General features: G+C 40.0%; 1 non-coding gene across 1 annotated transcript; it reads left to right on the top strand.

The window, feature by feature from the left end:
- The first annotated feature begins 2779 nt into the window (after positions 1-2779).
- Positions 2780-2861, top strand: trnas-aga. Its single transcript has one exon. It is a non-coding gene; the product is annotated as a tRNA-Ser (tRNA).
- Positions 2862-5812: the final 2951 nt, after the last annotated feature.

Raw genomic sequence — 5812 nt, 5'->3', positions numbered from 1 at the left:
ATTTCCTTTAGAAGACACATTGTTAGACATTCAAAGGGGACGTGGAAGAGGTTATTACTTTGTCAGAGAATATTTCCAACTGACAAAAGATGAAAAATATTCTCCCTCTCTTGGCAACAGCAGGTGAAAGTGAGAGGAAGAGAGGGTAACCTTGGCGGTTGGCGATGCACTGACCCAGGTCACTTTGTCTGATGTATGATGCAGCATCACAGAGCACACAGCGCATTTATTAGACTGTGTAATGATAAAAAGATAGTGGGGGAAATGGATGATGGTTGAATTGGAGCCCACACATGGAGACGAGGCACCTGCTTGCAGTCTCCTGGCGGTAATATCATAAAGCAGGCGAGAGAAGATGCTCCTCAGGAATACAAATGTTGCCTTTAAGTTGGAAATGTGCGGCCTAATATGTGCCACCATATTGACGGTAGGGGGGGGGGGACATCAGCCGATTAATCCGTGTCATCATCTTGGCATTGTGGAGAAGCAATTTAGATGGTAAATACAGTTTGTGTTCCATATATCATCGGGTATATCATGCCGAAGTTGGGCTGCACATTTAATGGCTAAGCAAGAGTTTATGCTAAATAATTGGTCTTATGTGTCATTGAAATCTTTTACTTCTTATCACTTGTAAAAGTTTAACTTATGTTAGTGGACAGAGGATTATGTTACAGTATAAAGCAAAAGTAGACATTTAACAGAAAAAAAAAAAGAAAAATTATAGAAAGAATAATATTTCAAAATAAATAAAGGAATAAATAATTAAATAAATAAGAGAGATGTTCTGTGGGGAGAAGCTTGTTGGCAGCTTGAATTAAACCTTAAACAGTTTTTTCTGACTAGTTAATATAAACGGGCTGAGTTGGTGTTGAAATATTTCTACAGGTACTGGGAAGATTATGAAATACAATTAAGGAAGTCCAGTGTGAGTAATATGTGAGTTTGAAGGCTTATTAGACACCAAACCACTGCACAGCAGTTTGTATGTTTGTAAGATTTTACAACTCTGTAAAGTCAGCTTGTAAACAGTCATGATTCTGTATTATTTTGATGTAAACAGTAGAAATAACATAGCTGCAAACTCGTCGCATTTCAGCAGAAATCGTCCTTTTGAATGAAAAATTTTGCACTCTTGAGATTCACTTGTATTAACATCATATGCCGACAAGAATCAAGAATGTGATTATGTGTACAGTGAAACAAATAATTTAGTGTGTAGTTCCTAGTTACTGTAATATTATCACTGCTTTCACACCAACCAAAACTGCAGCTTTCTCTGTACCGCCATGGTTTTATGCTTTTTCTTCATCAGGAGTTAAAATCTTCTCCTGTCTGTTTGTTTGGTTGGTGTCGGAGCTGTGTGCATGTGTCAGTCTGGTTAGACTTTTACAGGTTTTTAATGGCATCTACTTCCTGCAGGTTTAACTTCACCACAAAAATATGGATATTGTTTTGCAGCTCTGATGTCCACAGCTCAGCTTTCTGTTGGTGTCTGTTTCATTACATTCATTTAGCTGACGCTTTTATCCAACTTACAATAAGTGCATTCAACCACGTGGATACAATCCAAAAACTTCAAGAATCATGCAGGCACATCAACTTCATTAAATATACTGAACCGCTTCAAGTGCTACATTTAGACACAATAAGAGAAAGAGAGTTCTTTTTGTCTCTTCTATTATATTGCCTTGTCAGTACTTGCCACTGTGTCCTTTTCCTCCATGGATACTATTATTTTGTTTTTGGACAATTTAAAGTGAAGAAATATACTATTCTTTTCTGTGCCATTACTTTCTTTTGGCCAATTACTGTAATGTTTGCTACTGTTAAGAAGCTCCCCTGCACTTTTAGCTGAGGTGACGGCAATAAGTAGTCACGTCAGGATCCCGAGGTAGAACGCTGAACACGTGTTTATCCAACAGATCTACCAATTCTTTTCAAACCTGAACCACAGCAGAAAAATGCATCCACAAGCACTTTAATCGCTGCAGCCCACTCAGCACCCCCTCTTCCCACGGCGATGGGGGTGTGTGCTTTGAGTTTGGGCATGTAGCTCAGTGGTACAGTGCATCCTTAAAGTGTTTGAGGCCTTGGGTTCAATCCCCAGCCTCTCCCAATGGTTTTACTGTTGACCATTACTGTGCAGGACACCAAAGTGTAGTGATATGTCACATATGGCCTGGTAGTTAACTAAATGAACTGTAAATATCAATATCAATGATCATATATAAGAAAGGAAACCAGCCCTCAGACATAAACCAACATGACACTCACTTTTCTTTTGTTACTGTACATTCAGGTATAAAATAATAACTAATGAATGTATAAATATTGAGCCCTACTTACTGACCACAGAAGGTGAAAACATCAGTCTGCAGTGTTTCAGTTAGTGGCTCCTTTACTTTATATGACTTAAGATGCACCGTGTTACAGCTTAACTGCAACTTTACAGTTGTGAAGTGAACATCTGTCTACTTTGACTTGTGCCTGTTAAAAATCAGGACAATAAGAACTTACACTGGTTACATTCTCACTGTAGAAACAAGTGGCTAAACGTGGGTAGATGTTCACAGTTCAAAATGGACCTTATTTCATACTTTCATACTCCTCAATTCCCAAGCAAGTTCTGGGTACTGTACATAATGTATTAATGGATGTTTATCACTGCATTCTTAACACCAACCATTCACAAACCTGCAGCTTTCCCTGTGCCGCCATGGTTTTGTGCTTTTTCTTTATCAGACACACAAACACCTGAATAGCATGAGGGACTGTGGTTGTCGTGGCCGAGTGGTTAAGGCGATGGACTAGAAATCCATTGGGGTCTCCCCGCGCAGGTTCAAATCCTGCCGGCAACGTTGGTTTTCATGTGATTCTGCCAGCTCTCATCATATCACGGTAGGTTGAAGTTCCTGGGACTCCTCAGCAGTCAGGAGAGCATCATCTCTTGGATAAATAGTGAAATATCTTCAGGAATGAAGCTGAAAAACACATCTACCTTAAATTTAGTACTTCTAGCTATTCTATAACCTTGCCTTGAGCCTTCTTGCTCGTATCTTAATAGACATACATGTCCACTCTGTCAGCTGTCCAGTCACTTAGCTTTCTGCAGCATAGTCTGTATAGTTAATATTAGTTACAGATATGTTAAACTACATCCCACTTCTTCTCCATAGCTCCTTCATTCCTTTCACACTCTCCTCCTCTCCCAGGCAAATTCCTACACTGTGCTGAGTGTGCAGCTTAATACATTTTTCCCCCCAAAGTGCTTGTGGTATAGTGGGGAGCATAGCTGCCTTCCAAGGAGTTGGCCTGGGTTCGATTCAGATGCATTTTGGTTTGCTGGACATGTGTGCATATATCAGTCTGGTTAGAAACCTTTTTTGAGCCCTTTTTACCTTTTCCAGATTTCTCATAAGTTCCCAACCACAGAATGTTGAGTGGGTGATCAAAAGTGAAGAAATATGCCATTCTTTTTTGCATGCATCTTATGCCAACAAGAATCTATGTGATTATGTGTACACTGAAAAATAATAATTTATTTTTCTTTAGCCTAATTTTCAGTGAGGTTACCTTAAAAGAACCATGTCATTTGGTACTAATTGTGGGGATCAGTTGGTACAATACAACTGAATACATTTCGAATGCTAAGCTAACATGACTTTGCAACTTTTAGTCAGATAAAGAGGCAAAAATGTGAAATTTGTCTCCAGACAAACATACAATGAAACATGTATAAAGTTTAATAATAAATGAATAATGAATAAATATTTACATGGCTTTAAATAGAGTAGTTTTTTCAAGGAAACTAATCTGAAAATCAACAACTGCTTATAACACAACTAACTGAACTAACTCAAATTACTCTTTGTAACTTTGTATTTATTTTTCCTGTTATTAGCACCAAATCTCTCTGGGAAGCTTTGAAGAAATTATTAGGAAATAATACAGAGCTGTTAAATAAAGTGTCGCATTTTTTTTACCATCAAGGAGGCCATTATGGTGACAATCCCGCTGTTCCAACGCAGTCTCCAATGTTGGTCCGAACAAGCCTTAAGCATAAGTGTAAACTGTTTTGGACATGTCCAGTAACCTGTGAAGATGATTCACCTGGAGATGGGTCCGACCTACACATGTAATGCAGGTTGGTTAGTGTTTAACTGGCTCATTTCAAACTTATTCCAAACCCACTCCAGTGTAAAGGCTGTAAAGATAAGCTGATCAACTGTAGCCTATAAACTGTACAAGATAATAAATATCATGGTCATGAATGAAAAACGGATCACTGTAATTTACGTATATTTTATACTTAGAATTTAACCAGAACTTTGGCTATCTGAGTTAACGGACCACTTGTACACAGCCCACTGAAGTTTAACTTAACTAATGAGATTACTCTCCTCACCTCCAGAGCTGCTCTGTTTGTATAACTAAATCTCAGCCTGCCCAGTGTGAGTCCATGGTGCCTGTTTCATCATATCTTATGTCATAACCACCTTCACAGAAATAAATCGGGAGGATTTTTCTCAGAGCTGCTACACCCTGTCTGGCTACCTTCACATCTGACTTTCAATGAGCAGAATATTTTTGGAGTCCGCCCAAAACTGAAGCTGCTACACAGCAGACCTATAGAATGAGATTATCTATCCAGAAGCTGCTGAAAACTGTGGGAAACAGAGAAGCGTGTATGGAAATTACCGAGCCCACCGCTCCCTCGACTGTAATGTATGAGATCTACTGCCTTAATATCTCTGTTTGAAACCATAAAGTGTGCCTCTTTACAAGTCCCGAGAAAACTCTGGCGTGCCAGCTACACTCCACTGGCCCAGTGACAGAAGTGGCTTGATACTGAACGCATGTTTCATATTCAGTAGTCAATGGGGTGAGTAGTGAATTATGCTACAGTCTGGAGGCAAGGAATAAAGATTGTCCCCTCTGTGTGCATAACAAATGTAAAACAATTTTACATATGGTATTCATGTGACATCTGGAGCTAATGGAAAAGCTATAAAACATAGCTTCCCACTGAGCGATGAGATTTTAAATTGTATTCTACACATAAATGCCTCCCAGGGTGCCCGTCGGACCGGAGACGCTCCTCTACGGTAAACAGACAATGCGGAGGATTTTTGCAGCAAAGCGATCAGAGAAATAGAAAATACAAGATGTAGAAATCAAGCTCTCTTTGTGTTGCTTTCTATCTCCATCCATGTCTACCACAGACTCCCTGGGTGGGTGATGTCATCCTCAGACATTCCACACATTGACCCGTGCGCAGACTGGAGGGAACACAGCCTCAGATAATTGACAGTGGAGCGGCTTTGAAATGCTGATTAAGCACAACCTGCCCCATAGCCCCCCAGACTGTTGGCTCGGCATGCGGAGGAGGAGGCTTTTGACACTGGGAGGAATCCTTCAAGGGAGCTCTCTGTGATGCGGTTACAGTATCATCACGCATCAGAATTCAAGGCCACTTCTCCAGAGATGCTCATGTAAAAAGGGGGGAGTTGTGAGCGACTTTCATCAGGGCATATGGGCTTCATTAAAACCTCCTTTCTGCTTAATATTTTCCAGGGTAGCTGCATGTGAATTGTGTCACATCGCCTCCGCGCCTTCACCACTGCACTGGGTGCTATCTGCGCTTTGTTCGTGCCGTGTTGCGCTCTGAGATAGCGCTTCATGAGATTAGGATCACATTTGGAATTAAAATTTAAAGGCCCATTAATTTTTAAATCACCCTTTACATGCCAGCTTATGTTAACACGGTTTATATCATTTACAAATTTTGTACAAGTGCCTGCTACATAAT

The sequence above is a fragment of the Siniperca chuatsi genome, linkage group LG19, assembly GCF_020085105.1.
Source record: "Siniperca chuatsi isolate FFG_IHB_CAS linkage group LG19, ASM2008510v1, whole genome shotgun sequence".
In the NCBI taxonomy this organism is placed as follows: domain Eukaryota; kingdom Metazoa; phylum Chordata; class Actinopteri; order Centrarchiformes; family Sinipercidae; genus Siniperca; species Siniperca chuatsi.
Note: the sequence above shows the minus strand (reverse complement) of the source record. Positions and strands in the feature narration are given on the sequence as shown.